A 13467-nucleotide genomic window follows, 5' to 3' on the forward strand; every position below is an offset into this window, starting at 1 on the left:
CACAATTCCAGTGGGTCAGAAGTTTACATACACTAAGTTGACTGTGCCTTTAAACAGCTTGGAAAATTCCAGAAAATGTTGTCATGGCTTTAGAAGCTTCTGATAGGCTAACTGACATCATTTGAGTCAGTTGGAGGTGTACCTGTGGATGTATTTCAAACTCAGTGCCTCTTTGCTTGACATCATGGGAAAATCAAAAGAAATCAGCCAAGACCTCAGAAGAAGAAATTGTAGATCTCCCCATTCTGGTTCATCCTTGGGAGCAATTTCTAAACACATGAAGGTACCACTTTCATCTGTACAAACAATAGTACGCAAGTATAAATACCATGGGACCACGCAGCCGTCATAATGCTCAGGAAGGAGACGCGTTATGTCACCTAGAGATGAACTAGCTTTGGTGTGAAAAGTGCAAATCAATCCCAGAACAAAGGACCTTGTGAAGATTCTGGAGCAAACAAGTACAAAATAATCTATATACACAGTAAAACGAGTCCTATATCGACATAAACTGAAAGGCCGCTCAGCAAGGAAGAAGCCACTGCTCCAAAACCGCCGTAAAAAAGCCAGACTACGGTTTGCAACTGCACATGGGGACAAAGATCGTACTTTTTGGAGAAATGTCCTCTGGTCTGATGAAACAAAAATAGAACTGTTTGGCCATAATGACCATCGTTATGTTTGGAGGAGAAAGGGGGAGGCTTGCAAGCCGAAGAACACCATCCTAACAGTGAAGCAGCATTATGTTGTGGGGGTGCTTTCCTGCAGGAGGGACTGGTGCACTTCACAAAATAGATGGCATCATGAGGCAGGAAAATTATGTGGATATATTGAAGCAACATCTCAAGACATCAGTCAGGAAGTTAAAGCTTGGTCGCAAATGGGTCTTCCAAATGGACATGACCCCAAGCATACTTCCAAAGTTGTGGCAAAATGGCTTAAGGACAACAAAGTCAAGGTATTGGAGTGGCCATCACAAAGCCCAGACCTCAATCCTATAGAACATTTGTGGAAGGCTACACGAAACATTTGACCCAAGTTAAACAATTTAAAGGCAATGCTACCAAATACTAATTGAGTGTATGTAAACTTCTGACCCACTGGGAATGTGATGAAAGAAATCAAAGCTGAAATAAATCATTCTCTCTACTATTATTCTGACATTTCACATGCTTAAAATAAAGTGGTGATCCTAACTGACCTAAGACAGGGAATTTTTACTAGGATTAAATGTCAGGAATTGTGAAAAGCTGAGTTTAATGTATTGTATTTATGTATTTGGCTAAGGTGGATGTAAACTTCTGACTTAAACTAAGTATTCACACCCCTGAGACATTACTTTGTAGAAGGGCCTTTGTTGGCTATTACAGCTTTGCATATCTGGATTTGGGATTTTGCTCCCATTCTTCTTCCTTTTATCTAGCTCTGTTAAGTTAGATTTGGAATGGCGGTGAACAGCAATTTCAAGTCTTTCCACAGATTTTCAATGGGATTCAAGTCTGAGCATTGGCTGGGCGTTTGACTTTTTCTGAAGCCATTCCAGTGTTGCTTTGGCTGTATGCTTGGGGTCATTGTCCTGTTGGAATGCACATAATCGCCCCAGTCTAAGGTCATTTGTACTCTGAAGCAGGTTCTCATCAAGGATTGGCCTGTATTTGGCTCCATTCATTGTTCCCGCTATCGTTAACAATCGCACATTCATTTTCGCTGAAAAGTATCCCCATAGCATGATGCTGCATCACGGTAGGGATGGTGTTAGACGGGTGATAGGCTGTGCCTGGTTTTCTACAGACATGATTTGTATTCAGGCCGAAAGCAAAGCATGTCTTGTGATCTGTCTTTCATGTGCCTTTTTGCAAACTTCAGGCTTGCTGTCTTGTGCCTTTTTCTCAGGTATGGCTTCCGTCTGGCCACTCTCCCATAATGTCCAGATTGATGAAGTGCTGTAGAGACGGTTGTCCTTATGGCAGGTTCTCCCATCTCAACCAAGGAACTCTGTAGTTCTGTCAGAGTGGTCATTGGGTTCTTGGTCACCTCCCTGACCAAGGGCCTTCTTGCCCAGTTGCTCAGTTTGGTCGGATGGCCAGCTCTAGGCAGAGTCTGGGTAGTTCCATATTTTTTCCATTTTCCAATGATGGAGACCACTGTGCTCTTGGAAACTTTCAACACTCTAGAAATAGTTTTATACCCTTCCCCAGATATATGCCTCATCAGAATTATATCTTGAAGATCTACGGACAGTTCCTTGGACGTCATGGTATAGTTTCTGCTCTGACATGCACTGTCAACTATGGACCCTTATATAGACAGGTGTGTTTCTTTCTAAAACATGTCCAAACAATTAAATTGGCCACAGGTGGACTCAAGGATTATCAAAGGAAATTGGATACACCTGAGCTCAATTTGGAGTGTCATAGCAAAGGTGTGTGAACACTTATGTAAATGAGATATTTCTTTATTTCATTTTCAATATATTTGCAAACATTTCTAAAAACATGTTTTCACTTTGTCGTTATGCGGTATTGTGTGTAGATGGGTGAGAAAAATAATCTATTTAATCTATTTTGAATTCAGGCTGTAACACAACCAAATGTGGAATAAGTCAAGGGATATGAATCCTTACTGATGGCACTGTAGATAAAGAGATAGGGGAGGTGGTGATGTGATTTGTTTTCTACAGGGGTTGAATAATGTACATATCCAAAAACATTTTGATGTCCATTACTTTTGAGGGAGTTTTTTTCTTATTTTTTCCAAGTTCATGATGTATTACTAAAGCATGGAGTTGCAGCTCCATATATAACTTTGCATTCCCTACCGAGACGCGACTCAAAACATACCTTTGAAAATGTACTCAGCAAATCTCCAAGGTACTGCTTTACACACAGAGACTTCCATATGACGCCTTGGAATAGAAAAAGACATGATTTCCCCCCAAAAAATGAATAAAGAAAAGAGGAATAGAAAAAATGCGTCTGCATCCTCTCCGTGCTGATATCACCGGAAAATAGTTTGGTTTCTCCAGGGAGACTGGCTACAGCTTGTTAGCTAGCTTTTTTGTTTGAAGCGATATCCAACTCAGCAGCGTCTGTTGAGTGAGTAAAACATCACTGCATAATCAGGCCAAGCCATGCTGCTGAAATTGGTCATTTTTTTTACACATCACTGCCACATTACCTGTAATTACATGTAACACTGAGAAGCACTACAGTTGCCTAAAATCCCTCCTCCCAAAAAAACGAATTCTGCCAAGCATACACACAGCTCTATAATACCTAAACATGCACAGGGAGGAGAAATTACCCTGAAGGGATGAATTAAATAAATTAACATATATATTACACAGTGACTCAATAAATGGGACAGAAAAGGAAAGTCTGTGGTGGCAAAGGAAATCCATCTTAGTTTAATTTCCGTTTCCGTGAGCAAAGCTCTGGTGTCGACAACAGATGCCCTCTATTTAACAAGACAACAGGCACTATTTCTCCAAAAGCAACACGACTGCCAGATGTGCGTTCATGGTCTCAGTAATGACAGCTCCACTGCTGGTTCCTCCTTGACATACTGTTGCCATCCTGTCTAATGAAAAGCTGGAGCGACAGATTGCGAGCTGACAGACTGAGCTCATAAGCTAGTGGGTAACAGAGGTGATTTATGAAACATCAATTCTGGAACATGACATACATGTGCCTGGGGTACCGGAGCAACAATTACATTGCGCCCTATCAATTCTATTGCCCTTTACGGAATGCGCTTATCTTCTAGGAGGGTAAAAAGGATCATAGGCTCAACAGTTTACAGAAATATTTACATCTTTGTCATAATAAATAGTCTATTCCCTATTGTATAGGAAGATCTGTGAAAATGTCACACTTAACTAGGGGTGGGCAATCTTACCTGGAGAGGGCCAGTGTGAGTGAAAGCTTTTGTTTCAGCCAAGCAGTAACACATCCAATTTTTCGCATAATCAATCGTTTTCAAAAAATGTATAGAATGAAAGCCTGCATCTCTTTTCGGGTAGAAATGCCAACCCCTGTAAGTGTATTTACAACTCAGGAAAGTAAAGTGCTTCCTTCGAGACTGTTACCTTGCTATTAGAGAAGATACAAATAATTGTATTGCAATATGTGACATCATCAGAATGTTATAGCCTTACAGTGGGCTGAAGGGCAGAGACATCAATTCAACACCTATTTCACATTAGTTCAACATAATTTCGTTGAAATGACATGGAAACAACATTGATTCAACCAGTGTGTGCCCAGTGGGTTTATCCTCTGAGGCATTCCAGCTTGTTGGTACCTTATCAAGACAGAGGCTTGTCTTTTTTAAGTATAGTTTGGGAAAAGTACACCAAATAGACATCGCAAGCTTTCATAGGTTCTGTTACATTATGGAAATCAGTCTCTATCAAGTTTTGAAATGGAAAACGAACACAAAGTTTGGCCCACGATCCTCTTCGTGTAATGTATCTAAGACCGTACAGCTAAAAACCTGGGTTTTCATACACCTAGTATGGATGTTTCATTAGGACTGTTTCTCAAATGGCCGCTTTATGTGTACACATGTTTTGAAGCTATTTTCAAACTGTTTGGCTTCTGTAGCCAAAATGTTGGAATGTCCTCAGAAGAAAGAATGTGTTTGTGTTGAACTCAAACATATTCATAACATACAGTACATTTCATACCATCATGTACGTGTTGTGGGAGCAGAGCAGAAGAAGAATTTCCATCTCATAAGAGATGGACTAATAAAGTACTATTTATTCTAACTTAAAAATCACTTATTTATGTATACTGTATCTATGGCTTGTATCCATTCACGCATCAGTCAGGTAAGATTAAAGATAGTATCTGCCTCTTCCTCATCCAAGAGAGCATTTGGTCGTTTAAAGGTCTCCTTCATCTCCAGAGGACGAGGCAGGAGTGTAGAGCTGTGAAGGCAGCATTAGATATGCTCCATGCTATCTCCTTATTAATTGAAGCTAACCAGAGTACACATCAGTAGGAGGATAGACCCTGTTATACAGGAGACATCATGTCTGCAGCCTCACTTAAGTGGCCTTAGGGCTTCGCTGAGGTCAAGAGCCCTGGGGAATAGAGAACAGGACATGTAAATACATGGAAACAACATTCTTTCTCTGTACCAACACCAATACAGGAATTTACTGCACTTGTGAGGAGGACTTCTTATAGAACAACAGGGGACAAGGTCCATGTCATGATATCACAAGCTAATGACAAGTGGACAAAAATAAACATGTTCTGAACTGAAGAACCATTTATTTTTACCATTGGTCCAGACTAAACTAAACTGGACCAAACAGAATAGATCTTTAGTATTGTTCATAGGATAATATATTTTGCTTCCAAGTACCTAACCTGATATTTCTCAAATCAGCACCCCACCTCAACCTTCACATATTAATTGGAGCAAAAGGGCTGGAGGACAGATGTAGAGGGAGATTGAGAGAGTTAAGGAGAGTGTGGATGCAAAGATGAAGGAAGACAGTGTGGAGGCTCTCTGTGAACTGCTGGAGAAGATCCACGCTATTTCTGAGTATTTAAAACCTTTTCTGTCAACTGAATTAGTCGTCTTGGGGGATTTCTTTACTTAGATTGGTTTACATTTTACATTTTTACATTTTAGTCATTTAGCAGACGCTCTTATCCAGAGCGACTTACAGTAGTGAATACATACATTTCATTTTGATTTCATGCATTTTTTTTTTTTTGTACTGGCCCCCCGTGGGAATCGAACCCACAACCCTGGCGTTGCACAGACCATGCTCTACCAACTGAGCCACAGGGAAGGCTGTGGCTCAGTTGGCCTCAGACCATTTCAAGAATATTTGTCTTGACTTTAACCTGACTCAACTGATTTCAAAACCCACATGGGTTAACGTAAAAAAAATCCAGCAAACTCCTCACTTATTGACCTATTTCTGACAAATAGCTCCCACAAGAACTTGTCCAGTGGTGTCTTTTCTAATGACCTCAGTGATCACTGTCCTATTACATGTATTAGGGATTCCAAACAGATGAATCAACATTTTATCTCTGCAGGCCTTTTATTTGCAAGAAGTGAGTTAGTGAATCTGTCATTGATGGAAAGAAAATCCACTGGGGTTGACTTGCTTGATCCTTTCTTGCTGCACCTTTCTTTTCCCGTAATTGTGGAATTATTGACACATTTTAAACCAGACAATTATCTCGGGTGCTACCCCTAGGATATGGAAGCCTGCCCATGTGCTCCCTCCCCACAAATGTGGTGACCCCTCTGATATGAATAATTATCGCCCGTTCTCTAAACTGTCTTGCCTAGCGAACATCTTTGACTCTTTAAACAACACTCAGCTTAGATTTTGTCAGCTTCAAAGTGTCTATCAGTCTGGTTTCAGGCCAGGTCAAAGCACCAAATCTGCTGCTTCTTTGGTGTTAAATGACATTGGAAATTGCATTGAAAAAAGGCAGCATTATAGACCTGTCGAAGGCTTTTGACACCTTTGACTATTCATTATTAATTTGCATACTGTCTGAAATTGGCCTGGGTCAGGCAGCCTGCATTTGGTTTGAAAACTACTTGAAAGACAGGACACAATGTGTTTCTTCTGATGGCGTTAAGTCAGGTTTCCTTGATATTACTAAAGGTGTCCCCCAAGAGTCAATTTTGGGCCATGTAATTTTTACTATCTATATAAACAATATTGGTTTGTCTATAAGAAATTCTAACAGCCAATTGTATGTGGACGATACTTGTGTATTTTGTTGCCCCTTCCGTTGACCAGGCACTGTTTTTGCTTTACAGAAATCCTTTGTTGAACTTAAATTGGTACTTAATGTACGCAACACTAAGTATATGTTATTTTACAAATAGCTTAAACATGTATCGGATGATTTATACATATGTGACTCGTTTCGTGAAACTAGGCGCATGTCGTGCTAGGTGCATCATTACTTCACAGGAGAGGCATTTGAACATATACATTTATTTTATATCAAAATGCATTTTATAGCAGAAATGCCTTCTGGAACATTACATTTTATTTACCTTAATAACAAACTTGTATGCCATATGTAAATATAACAAATTCTTGAATTATGAGCCTAGTTGATTTAGCAAGGAAAAAGACTGGAATCTTCCCGCTAGCCATGATAGGCTGAGATAATGGATGGGTTGGACATGCCGAGAGATGAGTTTGGATTGGTCTGCCATGTAGCATGCTTTTGTCTTTAACATGAGCTGGTCAGGATGTGTAGGTAATCCTTTCTAACGCAGCTTTTTTGAAAGATGTCACAAAGAATTGTAAAAGTGTTGTTAATGCTCTCCACTTCCTTGAGGACCGAGTTTTTGAAATCAGTGGAATGCCCGGTGGAAGCAGAGTACGGTTGCTAAGGAGATGGAGAAAATTCTGGCTTGCAAATTTTGATTCCAAATATGCGGAGGGGGTCGAAAAGAGAACACACAAAAGGCTGTTGTATAAAACACCTGTCTCCAGATTACATCTTTAAACTAAGGTCAACAATGGCATTCGTGACAGAGAGGGAGAAGAGTTCATCCATGTATATGGGTAAGAAAATCTAATTAAGGTCTCCCGAGTGGCACAGCGGTCTAAGGCACTGCACCCGGGTTCAATCCTGTGCTGTATAAACGGCCCGTGATTGGGAGTCCCATTGGCTGCGCACAATTAGTTAGTGAGGGTTAGTGAGGGTTTGGCCGGGTTTTACTTGGCTCATCGCGCTCTAGCGACTCCTTGTGGCGGGCTGGGTACCTGCAGGCTGACCTCAGTCGTAGGGTGAACGGTGTTTCCTCACTCATTGGTGCGTCTGGCTTCCGGGTTAAGCAGGCGGGTGTTAAGAAGCGCGGCTTGGCGGGTCATGTTTCGGAGGACTCATGACTCGATCTTCGCCTCCCGAGCACATTGGGGAGTTGCAGTGATGAGACATGATGATTATTATAATTTTTTAAATAAATACAAAAAATCATTCAGTCGTTTTGAAGTCACTGGACTGTATTGAAACCATTGGACACAGCTCATCATAGCGCACTATGCTTTATTGCGGCGGATAGGTTCAGTACACATCACTTCATTCTGTATCAGAATGTAGGCTGGCCCCAGTGGCGGTCAGTGCTGTTCAAGATGAGGGAGGACACATTTTTTTCATGAGCATGGCCTTATTTCTATTACAGCATATTGGATGACTCTCATTCATATTCCATTCACCCAGTTCAGTGTAAGAGCAATAGTTTTAGGCTACTACATGATACTCAAATTTTCCCTACACACATCTACAACCTAGCCTATGAATGGATGTTTACAACGTAGGTGCACACAGGTCGAGAGACAAATTTGAGGTGACAGATAGTGATACATGAACAGACACCAACATTCAGTACCGCCTTGCACACTCTTTCATGCATCTAGCTGATATAGGGTGTAATCACTAGTCCAACAGTTGCAAACGAGAGCTTCTATTGGACAAATTCAGGTATGTTTATCCCCGTTGGTTTCCGCTTGCTTCACACGTAAACACAGTTCACTTTCATAGAAGCCACGTTGTATTCCTTCTCGCATCTATGCGCTCTCCTACTCTCACCTCTTCCCTTCGCTTGTGGAATTCAATGCCCAACACATCAGCTGTATGTGACCAGGCAAAAATACCTTTCCAAGCCAAACCACTGCACACAGCCTACATCGTTGTCACTATATTAGCTAAAATAACGTCATAGTCAGCGTAGCTAATATCACTAAAGCGTTAGTAAACCCACTACAATCATACAGTAACATGAATGTACAGTCAGTAAGCAGTTACACAGGCGGCACCCGGTGGCAATAAATGAGTAATACCAAAAGTTTACCTTGACTTGGAAGAATTCCAGTGTCGTGTTGAAAAAATAATGACTCTCTCTCTCTAACTCTCTCTTGCTTCTCCTTCATTTTGGAAGAAATGAATTTGTTCAAAACCTTTCATCTATTGTCTTTCTCTCTCTTTCAGTCAACTATTCACCACATTTTATACCACTGCAGTGCTAGCTAGCTGTAGTTTATGCTTTCAGTACTAGATTCATTCTCTGATCCTTTGATTGGGTGGACAACATATCAGTTCATGCTGCAAGAACTTTGATAGGCTGGAGGGCGTCTTCCAGCCTGTCATAATTACTGTGTAAGTCTATGGAAGGGGGTGAGAACCATGTCTCCTAGGTTTTGTATTGAAGTCAATGTACCCAGAGGAGGACGGAAGCTAGCTGTCCTCCGGGTACACCATGGTGCTACCCTACGGAGTACTGTTGAGGTTTACTGTAGACTTTCTTTGCAAAATAGTGTTTTAATCAGTTATTTGGTGACGTGATTATATTTAGTATAGTTTTATCTAAAGAGGTTAACTTTTTAAATGTTTAACAATGTAAATATGTATGTAATTCACTGAGGAGGATGGTCCTCCCCTTCCTCCTCTGAGGAGCCTCCACTGGCTGGCCCTCTGTTAAGTCTTGTACTGTAGATACTGCTCTCTTTTTGCTAATAAAGCCCTCTTGTGCAAACTTCCTTACTTAATTTTTAAATTGCACATACATGTCACTAGAGATCCCTTCGATCCCTGCATTTAGTTTCTTTGCACCTTACTTGTGGAATGATATTCAGAACGCTCTAAGGTTGAATGTTTTGGTGCCGCTAGGGCAGTTCAGGTGGCTGGTTGATACATTTTTTACTGAGGAATGTGTTTGTCTTTCATGATAGGGTTCTGCAAGTTACTTTCCTTAAATTGAAAATATTGAATGTTTTTAATTGTAAATATTGTGAATTTGTATGATTGTGTGCAGGCCTCCCCTTTAAAAGAGGCCTTGGTCTCAATGGGGTTCGCTGTTTAAATAAATGTAAATCAAAAATTAAAGGGAGAAGCGAGAGAAGGAAGGTGAAATAGAGAAAAGGAAGGCTAGAGCAAGAGAGGTTGGGATCTAGGTAAGGAGAGCGCGAGGGAGTGGATGAGAAGCACTTATTTTGGATTCACACTCTTTTTGAATGGCTCTTTTTGGTGAACGTTGGGAACTGAATTGCATCGGTGACAGAGTTGTTCACTTGGCCCCCAGATTTGCATACTGTTACTACAGCTTTTTGAGCTTCTGAAAATAAATTACAAAATCATTCTCTGAAGATGGTGAATCCTCACTACAGAAACAATAAATAGTGGGGCGAGCACGTCATTCGGGTCCACCCTCATTTCTGCAGTAAGTTAAAAAAAAAGCTGCATTTTTATGCAGCTGATCGAATAATTTGGACAGGTAAACATTTATTTGAACATGCACAGAATCCTGCAAAAATACAGCATCGAGAGGTGTCCTGCTTTTGCAGTCGAACAGGCAGTGTATGCTCATGTTTCAGCTCCTCTGAGGTGAACTTCCTAAAGGTCCTAAAGGTGGTGGGAGAAAAAATACATAAAATTATATTTGTGACATGCTTTGTAAACAACGAGTGTAGACTAACAGTGAAATGCTCACATATGGACCCTTACCAACAATGCACAGAGAAAAACATTTGAAATAGTCTGGGAAATGTTTAAAATAAGAACGTGGAAAAAATTGAAAATTAATAACAGAAGGAATAAATACACAATGAGTAATTATAACTTATATACACGGGGTACCAGTCCCGAGTCGATGTGCAGGGGTAAGAAGTTGTTGAGGTAGATATGTAAATATGGTACCTTCAGAAAGCATTCAGACCCCTTGAATTATTCCACATTTTGTTGTTACAGATACAGTATCTCACAAAAAATGTAAATATTTGAGTATATCTTTTCATGTGACAACACTGAAGAAATGACACTTTGCTATAATGTAAAGTAGTGAGTGTATAACAGTGTAAATTTTCTGTCCCCTCAAAATAACACAACACACAGCCATTAATGTCTAAACCACTGGCAACAAAAGTGAGTACACCCCTTAGTGAAAATATCAAAATTGGGCCCAAAGTGTCAATATTTTGTGTGGCCACCATCATTTTCCAGCACTGCCTTAACCCTCTTGGGCATGGAGTTCACCAGAGTTTCATAGGTTGCAACTGGAGTCCTCTTCCACTCCTCCATGACGACATCACGGAGCTGGTGGATGTTAGAGACCTTGCACTCCTCCACCTTCCATTTGAGGATGCCCCACAGATGCTCAATAGGGTTTAGGTCTGGAGACATGCTTGGCCAGTCCATCACCTTTACCCTCAGCTTCTTTAGCAAGGCAGTGGTCGTCTTGGAGGTGTGTTTGGGGTCGTTATCATGTTGGAATACTGCCCTGCGGCCCAGTCTCCGAAGGGAGGGGATCATGCTCTGCTTCAGTATGTCACAGTACGTTGGCATTCATGGTTCTCTTAATGAACTGTAGCTCCCCAGTGCCGTCAGCACTCATGCAGCTCCAGACCATGACACTCCCACCACCATGCTTGACTGTAGGCAAGACAACTTGTCTTTGTACTCCTCACCTGGTTGCCGCCACACACGCTTGACACCATCTGAACCAAATAAGTTAATCTTGGTCTCATCAGACCACAGGACATGGTTCCAGTAATCCATGTCCTTAGTCTGCTTGTCTTCAGCAAACTGTTTGCGGGCTTTCTTGTGCATCATCTTTAGAAGAGGCTTCCTTCTGGGACGACAGCCATGCAGACCAATTTGATGAAATGTGCGGCGTATGGTCTGAGCACTGACAGGCTGACACCCCACCCCTTCAACCTCTGCAGCAATGCTGGCAGCACTCATACGTCTATTTCCCAAAGACAACCTTTGGATGTGACGCTGAGCACGTGCACTCAACTTCTTTGGTTGACCATGGCAAGGCCTGTTTTGAGTGGAACCTGTCCTGTTAAACCACTGTATGGTCTTGGCCACTGTGCTGCAGCTCAGTTTCAGGGTCTTGGCAATCTTCTTATAGCCCAGGTCATCTTTATGTAGAGCAACAATTCTTTTTTTCAGATCCTCAGAGAGTTCTTTGCCATGAGGTGCCATGTTGAACTTCCAGTGACCAGTCAGTATGAGGGAGTGTGAGAGCGATGACACCAAATTTAACACACCTGCTCCCCATTCACACCTGAGACCTTGTAACACTTACGAGTCACATGACATCGGAGAGGGAAAATGGCTAATTGGGCCCAATTTGGACATTTTCACTTAGGGGTGTATTCACTTTTGTTGCCAGCGGTTTAGACATAAATGGCTGTGTGTTGTGTTATTTTGAGGGGACAGCAAATTTGCACTGTTATACAAGCTGTATACTCACTACTTTAAATTGTAGCAACGTGTCATTTCTTCAGTGTTGTCACATGAAAAGATATACTCAAATATTTACAAAAATGTGAGGGGTGTACTCACTTTTGTGAGATACTGTATATCTCATTTACTCAGTAGTGGAAAAAGTATGCAATTGTAATACTTGAGTAAAAGTAAAGGTACCTTAATAGAAAATGACTCAAGTAGAAGTGAAAGTCACTCATTAAAATACTACTTGACTAAAAGTCTAAAGGTATTTGGTTTTAAATAGAATAAAAATAAGTATACATTTCAAATTGTTTATAATAAGCAAACCAGACGGCACAATTTTCTTGTTGAAAATTGTTTACTGATAGCCAGGGGTAGGGGCGCAAAATGAGCAAAAACTAAAGCAGGAAGTACCAGTGACTCAATACAGAAGTGGTCAGATGACGCGGATTCTATGCTACAGGACTGTTTTACTAGCACAGACTGGAATATGTTCCGGGATTCATCAAATGGCATTGAGGAGTATACCACCCCAGTCATCGGCATCATCAATAAGTGCATTGACGACTTCGTCCCCACAGTGACCGTATGTACATATCTCAACCAGAAGCCATGGATTACAGGCAACATCCGCATCGAGCTAAAGGCTAGAGGTGCCGCTTTCAAGGCGCAGGACACTAATCCGGACGCTTATAAGAATCCCGAACCATCAAACAAGCAAAGCGTCAATACAGGATTAAGATTGAATCCTACTACACTGGCTCTGAAGCTTGTTGGATGTGGCATGGCTTGACAACTATTATGGACTACAAAGGAAAACCCAGCTGCGAGCTGCCCAGTGACGCGAGCCAACCAGACAAGCTAAATGCCTTTTATGCTCGCTTCGAGGCAAGCAACACTGAAGCATGCATGAGAGCACCAGCTGTTCTGTACGACTGTGTGATAACTCTCTCGGCAGCCGATGTGAGAAAGACTGTTTAACAGGTCAACATTCACAAAGCCATGGGGCCAGACGGATTACCAGGACGTGTACTCAAAGCATGCACGGACCAACTGACAAGTGTCTTCACTGACATTTTCAACCTCTCCCTGACCGATTCTATAATACCTACATGTTTCAAGGAGACCACCAGAGTACAGTCGTGGCCAAAAGTTTTGAGAATGACACAATTATTAATTTTCACAAAGTCTGCTGCCTCAGTTTGTATGATGGCAATTTGCATATACT

This window comes from Salmo salar, chromosome ssa20, assembly GCF_905237065.1.
Source record: "Salmo salar chromosome ssa20, Ssal_v3.1, whole genome shotgun sequence".
Classification (NCBI taxonomy): domain Eukaryota; kingdom Metazoa; phylum Chordata; class Actinopteri; order Salmoniformes; family Salmonidae; genus Salmo; species Salmo salar.